This window comes from Sinocyclocheilus anshuiensis, unplaced genomic scaffold (assembly GCF_001515605.1).
Source record: "Sinocyclocheilus anshuiensis isolate Anshui unplaced genomic scaffold, SAMN03320099.WGS_v1.1 scaffold1626, whole genome shotgun sequence".
NCBI classification, from domain to species: domain Eukaryota; kingdom Metazoa; phylum Chordata; class Actinopteri; order Cypriniformes; family Cyprinidae; genus Sinocyclocheilus; species Sinocyclocheilus anshuiensis.
The window spans coordinates 327741-339744 of NW_015547254.1; the positions used below are offsets into that span (position 1 = coordinate 327741).

General features: G+C 35.3%; 1 protein-coding gene across 1 annotated transcript in view; it reads right to left on the minus strand.

Moving 5' to 3' along the window:
- The window catches only part of LOC107701620 (zinc finger and BTB domain-containing protein 47-like), a 26069-nt gene extending 15339 nt beyond the window's left edge, over positions 1 to 10730 (minus strand). Inside the window, exons 1-2 of the mRNA XM_016503662.1 lie at positions 10542 to 10730; positions 5923 to 6025 (exon numbers count right to left, since the gene is read on the minus strand). The gene's annotated coding sequence lies outside the window, so the exon portion shown is untranslated. The remainder of the gene's footprint in view (positions 1 to 5922; positions 6026 to 10541) is intronic.
- Between the last annotated feature and the right edge of the window lie 1274 nt (positions 10731 to 12004).

Below are 12004 nucleotides of genomic sequence, written 5' to 3' on the forward strand. Positions count from 1 at the left end.
GCTAAATATCTACAGCGGATCTAAATATTTATAATTAATTATAACTAGTTATGATTAATTATTCATATTTCCCCATGAGCTGATTCGCTACACCCTTATATTGTACAGAACACAACAAAAAAGCAACATAAAAGTGCTTGATACGACTTAGATATGCACCTGAACTTAAGTCTCCTGAACTTAATGTGAGGAACAGACCTAAATTTAAGTAATTCTTCCCTAAAAATCTTTCCTCTAGATGTCAAATTTCATTCATATTTCCACATATTCAAACTTAGCACATTGTGTTAAATTATAAGACACTCATCTTATTATTGGTGCCCCTCTGCCCAGCCTCCAAGATCTTTACATCTCCAGAGTGAGGAAAAGGGCTAAAAAAATCACCTTGGACCCCTCACACCCAGCCCACTCTCTCTTCGAACTGTTGCCTTCTGGTCGACGCTACAGAGCACTGATCACCAGAACAGCCAGGCACAAGAACAGTTTTTTTCCACAGGCTATATTCAGTCTGAACAATTAATCTTTCATAATTATACATCGTCCATCACAACTAACATAGTTATACTTATATTAAACTGCACACTTTGTAAATAACATATCTGCACACTAATAAACATATCTGTACATTTATCTAAATAATTACATATTTTCCTATACTTCTATTTCTGTATATAGTACATTATTCAATTTTTCTTTTTTATTATATTAGTGTTATATTACATCCCTACTGTGTTATTCCTATGTATGTCTGCACTATCATGTATGTCTGCACTATGTTTGTACTTTCTTCTACACTGGAAGCTCCTGTCATCAAGTCAAATTCCTTGTGTGTGTAAACATACTTGGTAATAAAGCTCTTCTGATTCTGATTCTGATCTTGATGCCAGATTTGAATGTGCAAATGTAAATGAGATTAGTGCAACTTTTTGGAGCTTTTGGCCACTTTATGTTTTATTAAAAAAGCGCAGTGTGAACATCTTTCAAAACATCTCCTTTTGTGATATACACAATAATAACTGACTACATGACACAATTTTATTTTTCTTCTATTTCTTTAACCCTCCCAGCAGATCACATCTTTAGCAACTGTGCATCCATGGCACAGAATAGTGACACTTTTTGACCTTCAACTAAACTTTGAGGCTGTTGCACACTCTGTATTAATGAAAAACAAGCATTAACATGGGAATCTAATCAGGCCGCTATTAAAGAGACGAGAGACTAATCGCTGTCCTCCTGCCCTCTGGATTCCTCCACTTCCTGTGCTGCCAGCTCGAAGGGAAGTTTCACAGCACTGTAAAATGCAGAGGCGCTGCTGTCTGGCGCTGTTTCCTCATCAATCATGCACAGATGCCAAGCAATGACTCGGCATCTGGTGTCCCTCTGTCCAAGACAATATGCACAATTAGAAATGACCTGCAATTCAATAGAGCACTAAAGAAAGCCTGGATCTGGTATTGGAACGAGGGTAACAAAAATGAATAGCAGAAGGTCCTTAAGAAAATAAGCTTAAAACAACACAATTTCAAAATAATTCAAAGATTTTCAATTTGGATATTATTGCTGCCATCAAGATTGACTAGAAAAAGATAAAATAAACACTGACAAAAATATCACCTTTTTAAAATCCATTATGGTTTTATTTATTTTTCCTGCTTTTTTATATATATATATATATTACACTTAGATTATGCATACAGACGGATTTTACATTAGAACAGATTATATTAGACATATTTTTATATAGAATATACAGTATAGAGCAAAATTTTATAGAGAGAATTTATTATTCTAACTGTTTTACTCTTACTTTTTAGTTGTACAAATATTTTTTACATATATATTATGCAGACAGACAGACAGACAGACAGAGACAGATAGACAGATAGACAGATAGATAGACAGACAGACAGACAGACAGATAGACAGACAGATAGACAGACAGATAGACAGATAGACAGATAGATAGATAGATAGATACTTTTAAAAATATTTTTTATGCAAACAGACAGAGACAGAGAGATGGACAGCCCCTTCTGCACTGGTCTATTATTCTCATGACGTAGCAAAGAAATAACAGACCACAGGCCAGGATTGCTTGTTCATTTCGCTGAGAACAAAGAAACTGTGTGTATTTGTGAGGAGGAAAAGCCTTAAGGGACCAGACATAGAAGATTGAGTTTTTCTTTCCTCTCAAGAGCAGATTTTCTACTTTTGAACCCCTGTGTACCAATCACCCTCTCAGAAGAGCCACTTTCCAAGGTGATGGAGCTGTTCTCAGAGGACTGAAAAAATGAGACAGAGAAACAGATGCCCTGGGTGTCTGTGTATGTGTGTGGTATTGCTCGATGCCTACGCCCTCCCCGATCCAATCAGGATGCACGTTCAGTCCTGACCTTGAGCTAGACAGACAAACACTTACAGCCCTCACGGAGAAACCAAAATGACTTACGGCCTCTGTGTGTGTGTGTGTGTGTGTGTGTGTGTGTGTGTGTCTGTGTCTGTGCTGTAAATTAGCAAGACATGTATCAGCTATGAGCAGGTCTGTGTGTGAGAGAGAGAAAGACAGAAAGAAAGAGAGTTTATCATCATGATAAAAGGCTAAAAAAGTATCATCTTCATTGCAGGTACTAAAGTAAAAATTCACCCAAATCTGAAAAACTAATTTACTTATTTACCGGTATCACTAGATAATGTCTGGGAAACACAAAAGGCATGATGTCCGAGCTGCTCTTTTCCATAAAGAAAAAGTGAAAGCAAGATAATAACACAAGTCTGGAACAACATGAGGCTGAACTATCTCTTTAAGGTCTCTTAGATACAGATACAGTCTTCTCACCCATTCAGACTAGCCAGCACAGTTGATAATTACACACTGTCAGAGAGCTGTCACAAACCACAGCATCACTTTCACTGAGAAAACCTCCTGAACTATAACACCTGCTATTACACATGCCAGTTCACTGAACAGGGCTGTTTGGTGCTCCCTGGATCAGCTGTCTGTCTTGTGCTTTGTGAATAATGTGAGCTTTAAATACAGGCAAAGCAATGGCAGAACAGAGGGTGCAGTACATTTCCATAAGAGAAACATAATTCACTTCTGTTTGCATTTGTCACATTTGTTTTTAGGGTTTCCTCCTGAATTCACAAATGTCAGGCATTTCAAATCGAAGTGTGAGACGTATTCAAAACTAAACTTTATTGTAGAAATATGCATAATTACTATTTGTCTAGGCGTTACTGAATTACATGTTTTATTGCACAGACAATTCTGTTTAAACGTTTGAGGGCAAAACTTTTTATGTTTTTCTAATTATTCTAAAAATGCAGTAAAACAGTAAGAATGTGAAATATTATTAAAATGTTAAAAAAATGTTTTTTATTTTAATATATTTTCAAATGTAATTTATTCCTGTGATGAATTTTCAGCATCATTACTCCAATCTTATGTGTTCATTCTAATATGCTGATTTGCTGTTCAAGAAACTTTTTATTTTCAATGTTGAAAACAGTTTAGCTGCTTAATATTTTTGTGGAAATTGTGAACAAAGCGTTTGTTGTAATGTCGGTCACTTTTGATCAAACTGAATGAATGTCCTTGCTGAATAGAAGTATTTATTTAAAAATAACTGTTATTCCTGTCTAACAGTTATTCAAAATAAATGGTAGACAGGAAAGGGGTGTATGATTGACATGTTCGACAACCAACCACAATTCACTTTTTGTACATAAAGATAAATCATGGAAAAGGGCTCTGGAAGACACCACTAAAAATAAAAAGTTCTAATAAAAAATGAATGAATTATAAACAAAGTAATTTTTCAAAAAATACTAATAAATATAAAAGAACTAAACCTTAACTGAAACCGAAAACCAAAACACAAAATAAAAATAGTGAAAATTTAGTGGAAAACCGACTCTAACACAAATTAATTAGACAAAGATAAACATTTCCCTTAGGTTAGAAAATATTGTCGATAGAGGGTGTCATCCATCCCTTCATCTAATTACCAAGTTCAATCAGAATAAGTGATTAGGGATGGAGCTCCCCTGCCGAAAAAATGAGACAGAGAAACAGATGCCCTGGGTGTCTGTGTATGTGTGTGGTATTGCTCGATGCCTACGCCCTCCCCGATCCAATCAGGATGCACGTTCAGTCCTGACCTTGAGCTAGACAGACAAACACTTACAGCCCTCACGGAGAAACCAAAATGACTTACGGCCTCTGTGTGTGTGTGTGTGTGTGTGTGTGTGTGTGTGTGTGTCTGTGTCTGTGCTGTAAATTAGCAAGACATGTATCAGCTATGAGCAGGTCTGTGTGTGAGAGAGAGAAAGACAGAAAGAAAGAGAGTTTATCATCATGATAAAAGGCTAAAAAAGTATCATCTTCATTGCAGGTACTAAAGTAAAAATTCACCCAAATCTGAAAAACTAATTTACTTATTTACCGGTATCACTAGATAATGTCTGGGAAACACAAAAGGCATGATGTCCGAGCTGCTCTTTTCCATAAAGAAAAAGTGAAAGCAAGATAATAACACAAGTCTGGAACAACATGAGGCTGAACTATCTCTTTAAGGTCTCTTAGATACAGATACAGTCTTCTCACCCATTCAGACTAGCCAGCACAGTTGATAATTACACACTGTCAGAGAGCTGTCACAAACCACAGCATCACTTTCACTGAGAAAACCTCCTGAACTATAACACCTGCTATTACACATGCCAGTTCACTGAACAGGGCTGTTTGGTGCTCCCTGGATCAGCTGTCTGTCTTGTGCTTTGTGAATAATGTGAGCTTTAAATACAGGCAAAGCAATGGCAGAACAGAGGGTGCAGTACATTTCCATAAGAGAAACATAATTCACTTCTGTTTGCATTTGTCACATTTGTTTTTAGGGTTTCCTCCTGAATTCACAAATGTCAGGCATTTCAAATCGAAGTGTGAGACGTATTCAAAACTAAACTTTATTGTAGAAATATGCATAATTACTATTTGTCTAGGCGTTACTGAATTACATGTTTTATTGCACAGACAATTCTGTTTAAACGTTTGAGGGCAAAACTTTTTATGTTTTTCTAATTATTCTAAAAATGCAGTAAAACAGTAAGAATGTGAAATATTATTAAAATGTTAAAAAAATGTTTTTTATTTTAATATATTTTCAAATGTAATTTATTCCTGTGATGAATTTTCAGCATCATTACTCCAATCTTATGTGTTCATTCTAATATGCTGATTTGCTGTTCAAGAAACTTTTTATTTTCAATGTTGAAAACAGTTTAGCTGCTTAATATTTTTGTGGAAATTGTGAACAAAGCGTTTGTTGTAATGTCGGTCACTTTTGATCAAACTGAATGAATGTCCTTGCTGAATAGAAGTATTTATTTAAAAATAACTGTTATTCCTGTCTAACAGTTATTCAAAATAAATGGTAGACAGGAAAGGGGTGTATGATTGACATGTTCGACAACCAACCACAATTCACTTTTTGTACATAAAGATAAATCATGGAAAAGGGCTCTGGAAGACACCACTAAAAATAAAAAGTTCTAATAAAAAATGAATGAATTATAAACAAAGTAATTTTTCAAAAAATACTAATAAATATAAAAGAACTAAACCTTAACTGAAACCGAAAACCAAAACACAAAATAAAAATAGTGAAAATTTAGTGGAAAACCGACTCTAACACAAATTAATTAGACAAAGATAAACATTTCCCTTAGGTTAGAAAATATTGTCGATAGAGGGTGTCATCCATCCCTTCATCTAATTACCAAGTTCAATCAGAATAAGTGATTAGGGATGGAGCTCCCCTGTCAGTTGGTTTTCAGGTTCAGCAGCTAATTAACAGCAGAATGGATTGGAAGCCAGTGAAAGCTCTTTTCTGAGGAGGAAAGAAAGCCAGAATCACTCACCTTTCCTATGGTTTTAGTAAAACAAAGGAGGATAGCAGGTGTTTACTGCAGAGTTTCTGTACGTCCAGCAAATGCTGCTCAGGGAAGTCCTCATCGGCATCGGCTGAGAGATAAAAAAAAATTCACAAGAAATCAATCAATAAATCTGAAAATTGGAAGACTACGCTAGGACTGTGCTAGTTTACATGAAAATCATTTTTATGGCAACATTAACGCATTAAGTATCTCTCATAACCTTTGGATACTGCAAGCATCAATGTACAACATTTATTTTATTACAAACCACATGAGAACGTCTACGACTCATTGCACTTTTCCTGTGCCGACTGAGGCAGATATATTTAGAAGACTTCCCATTTCCATCTATATGTTAATGCAACCAAGAGCAACAGAATCGCAGTTTGAAATATTATGTGCCAAGCAGGGCATGAAATTGAGCTAGACAAACAAACAAAGGATTTTACCTCTCATGTGTCTGCTGCGTCTAATAATAAAAGGTGTGCTTGACAAGGTCAGAGAAATCAGGTTCTCGTAAAAGAGACAGTATATCCACAGCCAGAACCATTTGGCGGCACAAACAAAGCCGTGTGAGATCACTCTTGACAGCGCCGGGAGAAAATTGAAAATTTATATTCGCAATGAAAAGGAACAGCAAACAACTTTGCAAAATACTATAATCTCAGAGGCCTAATCTTTCAAAAGAAAGAGAGAGAGAGAGAAATTTACTTCTTAGGTGAATCTCATGAGAACTGTGCAAAAGTCATATTTTACCCTAAATATATATTTAAAAAATATATATATTTTATAATTATAATGTCATAAATGATTATCTAAATAGTAAAAGATTTATACACCGAGGCCATATTTGTTGTACTGCCTTTAATTTGACTTCAATTTTGATTTGATAAAATTACACTATCATTCGAAAGTTTGGGATCAGTATGATTAAAAAAAAAAAAAAATTATATATTTTTATATATTGTATATATTTATATATATATACACACACACACACATATATATATATATTTTTTATTTTTTTTATTTTTTTTTTTCAGTGAGAAGACAATAAATTGATAAAAAAATTACAGGAGAGGCATTTATGATATTAAAAAGATTCTATTTCAAATAAATGCTGTTTTATTTTATTTATTTATTGATTGCTATTTTCTTTTCATTAAAGAACCCTGATAATAATAAGAAATGCTTCTTACCACATGAGCATATTAGAATGATTTCTGAAGGGTCATGTGACACCGAGTCTGTATTTTAAATTGTAATAATATTTCACAATATTACTGTATTTGCTGTATTTTTGATTTGAGACTACAAAAACATGTTTAAAAAATCTTACCGACCCAAATTTTTTGAAAAGTATTGTACAACAATTTACTATTTGTAGTACAAAAATACTGTATTTCAATAATTATAGAGTCATAAATGAGAACAATATGAATGAAGAAGAAGTTAAGAAAAAAAGAAGTTAAATGTCTTCTCATTAAGATAATAATTTTAGCGGAAGAAATGTGGTTTTATCCAAATATTTTATCATGCAAATATTTGATCCTCTTCCTTTCAATGTAGCGCTGAAATATGACCCTGACAAGTTCATGACAGGTTTCCTGCGATTCGCCCATTTCTCTCATACAGCCGAGCAAGCACAAAATGTGGCTGTAACAGAACTTAAAGGGTTAGTTCACCCAAAAATGAAAATTAGCCCATAAATTACTCACCCTCAGGTCATCCTAGGTGTATATGACTTTCTTCTTTCAGACAAATCCAGTCGGAGTTATATTAAAAATTGTCTTTGATATTTCAAGCTGTTTCGTGGCACTCAGCGGGTGTTGCATGTATCAGTCCAAAAGCAGTTAAATAATATGCACCCATCCATAAAAAAAGTGTCTCACACGGCTCCGGGGGGTGAACAAAGGCCTTCTGTTATGGACTAATTTTCATTTTTGGGTGAACTAACCCTTTAAGCTTATCCAATGCAGGAACTGAATAATCAAGGTTGTAGACTGTGATCTGCTATGTTACCATGTCCAGAGCAGGACTGCCAGGAGAATTCAGCCTGAGCTATGTGAGAAGGAGCCGAGTCAGGACTTCTGGCCAAGAGAAGAGCCTGTGGAGTTGGCATGTCTCTGCCACATAAAGCACAAACACAAACTGCCACAGATCTGCTAACTCTGCTCGTGGGCCAACTCCTCTCCATGTACAGACTCTGGCCTAAGTATGCAGCAATGTGAGGAACTGAACCTGACAACATGGACACTTGGAGAAAGACAACTGTGAAATAGGGAAATAAATGTCTTCTCTTTCCCATAACCAAAAAGGAGAAGGAAGGAAATGTGTGTTGATAAAGAGTAAAATTGTAAAGATTCAGCGAAAATAAATAAAATTACACAAAAGAAGATATTTTGAACAATGTTGGTTACCGAACAGTTGCTGGTAGCCATTGACTTCCATAATATTTTTTCCCATACTATGGAAGTCAATGGCTACCATCAACTGTTTGGTTATCAACATTCTTCAAAATATCTTCTTTTGTGTTCAACAGAAGAAAGAAACTCATACAGGTTTGGAACAACTTGAGGGTGAGTAAATGATTACAGTATTGTAATGTTGGGGTGAACTGTCTCTTTAAGCAGCGCAACTTTTTTCAACGTCCATAATAATAAGAACATGGCTTGAGTTGAATGCTGGGAGCCGTTTGAGGAGCACTTGCCACGTGGATTTAAGTTACCCCAACAGAGAGAGACAACGAAGCCTCAAAGACAAGGGTGGGCAGGAATGTCCTGAATAGATGGTTACATAAAAACCCTCAGCATGATGCTTTTTTCCAGGTCGCAGCACTAAAGGACAAGACTGCAGAGTTTAGCAGGAGTCGTTCTATTTCAGTTCTTCCTAAAATACATATTTTCATAGCGCTTTCATGAGGAACAGTTAACAAAGGGCCAATTCATGTATGTTCACGTTAGGAAATCATCATGCAACAATTCATTCTAGAGTGCATTCGATGCATTTATTCATTTATCTTATGCTTTTTCAGTATACATCTAAAACCCATGATGACCTTGGTGCTTTTACCACCAATGCTTAACTAGCAATGGGAACTAGTCACCAAGTGCAATAGATGCAGCTGAAGAAGTACAGCTCCTTTTCTGTTATTACAGTGTTTTGGAAATTAAACTGGTTAATGTTATCATCAAGTGATATTCTGGTGGTGATTGTCTAAAATTGATTATATTCTCATAAACAATGCATTAATGGAGGCGTAAAGGAGTTCGTAGGGTTCTGACTCATTTCACATGCCAACCAACAATAGACAATGCATATTAAACTTAATTTTTTGTCTACTACAGCCAAAGAGGAAATGCACTGTATAAAAAATAAAAAATAAAAAATAACAACAGTTTTTAAGGGTCATGTGAAAAAAGTCAAGCGAGCAACTGGAGGTCAAAAAGACAGGGTCGTGACACTAAAGTAGTGACCTGACCCAAATATTAACCCGGCTTCCAGATGTGAAGAGGCCTCTGGATTACAGCACCACTGTACTACAATAAACATGCTCTATTTTTAATGAGCATTCCTAAAATCAACACTGCTGTGCTTTCATCCCCGCAACCTCTCTGATGCTCTCCCTCAGTTTATTAAGAATATAAAATATTAAAATACTCAATACAAAAAAAACAAAAACGAATTCTGATTAAGAAAAAATCTGTTTGTAAGACATCTCATTTATCATTCTTTTCTTATTTTACTATTTTATTCCTTTATATATGATTGTTATGTTTTAATGGATAAGGATTTGTAAAAATTGTTTTACAGAGGTAGTCAAGGAAACACTGAAATAAAGAAAACGGATTCATTATGACTCATAACTTAATTTTTTTTCTTCTCCATTTCAATGATGTAAAAAATGTCCAGTTCTGGAAATAACTTATGTTTGTTCTAGACTACGTCAAATTGTATCTAGGAGTAGCAAAATTTTGATTTTTTAAAAATCTAATCATAAACTACTTTAAATGGTATTTAAACTATAATGTTTCTAAGCTCCTTTATCTCTAAAAAAAAAATGTGTAGCACCTTCAGCATGTATTTGGAGACTCACAGTTATTGCACAACTGAAATATGAACTCTATGGATGGAGGATGCACAAATTGTTTGAGGTCATGATGTGAAGTTAACAGTGTTGCGACATGAATTCGGTCTCGTCCCGTGCAACAAAGTCTCTGATTTCAAAAGTATATTTGGAATAAAAAAAAAAAAAATGTTAATTTAATTTTGCATGCATCAATGTCCACAAAAAGCACCAGTCACGACGTGATCCTCCACACTGATATGAGAGAATTTAACTCTTTAAATGCAACAATGTAGCTATTGTGGCCGTTGCATTCTTGTTAACCTTCCAATTTCTGTGGCTGTCGGCGTTCTGTGCAAGTTGCAAACTTCATTTCGCGGTCTAATTTATTGGCGACATAACGATATCTAACACATTCAAAACTCAGACACATCCCGGGACAAACTATTGCAAGTTTAATCGGCCTAGCTAAGTCGTTTAAAATTACAAGAAATAAAATATGGATATAAAATTATCAAAATGTCGTTGTCTACTGTACCATTTTGATCCGGGGTCTCTAGCATCGAAGGAGTCCGCGATTAACTCCATTTGCGCAGGACTTCCGCTTGCCATGTAATAGTACGTTGGATTTTTACATTTCTTCAGTTTTCCTTCCCCTCACTGTTTTTTTCCGCCGTGCTAGCAGCATTCAGACAGACAAAAATGCAGAGGCTGCTTTTGCAGTAGGAATTGGTGATTGGAGCTCGGGATCATATGGGCTTTTGTCAGAAGTTTTAAAGGGCCATTGCACTGGATAATTTTTTTCCTGTCCGAGCTGTAGTCTACATCTACTGCTAAAAATGTGTAATCAGTACGATCTGCCCTTATGGGGACATGGAGCATTTGTCTCCCAGGTGCTTAAGACCTTGCATGTTTGACAGTATCTCACTGTGTGCATGAGAGCATGCTGAATCCTGAAACAGCAGGCAACCAGAGCAATTATATCCTGTGTGTTCAAATTTGTGACCCTGGACCACAAAACTAGTCATAATGGTCAATTTTTCGAAATTGAGATGTATACATCATCTGCAAGCTGAATAAATAAGCTTTCCATTGATGTATGGTTTGTTAGGATAGGACCACATTTGGCCGAGATACAACTATTTGAAATTCTGGAATCTGAGGGTGCAAAAAAATCTAAATATTGAGAAAATCACCTTTAAAGTTGTCCAAATGAAGTTCTTAGCAATGCATATTACTGATCAAAAATTAAGTTTTGATATATTTACAGTAGGAAATTTACTAAATATCTTCATGGAACATGATCTTTACTTAATGTCCTAATGATTTTTGGCATAAAAGAAAAATCTATCATTTGGACCCATACAATGTATTTTTTGCTATTGCTACAAATATCCCCCAGCGACTTAAGACTGGTTTTGTGGTCCAGGGTCACATATGCATACTTTTTTTTTTAACTAAACAGCAAGTAGGATGTCTGGATATACAGTGTTTGTGAAACAGTAGGTAAACTAAACCCAGACGACATACTGCACCTGCTGAGATTCTTAAAGGGATAGTTCACCCAAAAATGAAAATTCTGTCATTAATTACGCACCCTCATGTCGTTTCAAACCCGTAAGAAGAATTTTTGTTTTGTTTGAAAAAAAAAAAGAAAATTTTTGTGCGCAAAAGAAAAAAAAAAAAATAAAACTTTATTCAACAATTTGTCTCCTCCGCATCACCCTGTAGCGCCATTTTGGACATGTTGTTCCAAACCCGTAAGACCTCCATTCATCTTCGGAACACAAATGAAGATATTTTTGATAGTCTGAGAGCCCTCTGACCCTCTCATAGACAGCAAGGATCTTTACACAATCAAGGTCCAGAAACGTAGCAAGGACATCGATAAAATAATCCATGTGACATCAGGGATTCAACCGTAATTTTACAAAGCTACGAGAATACTTTTTGTGCGCAAATGATAAATAAAACTTTATTCAACAATTTGTCTCCTCCGCA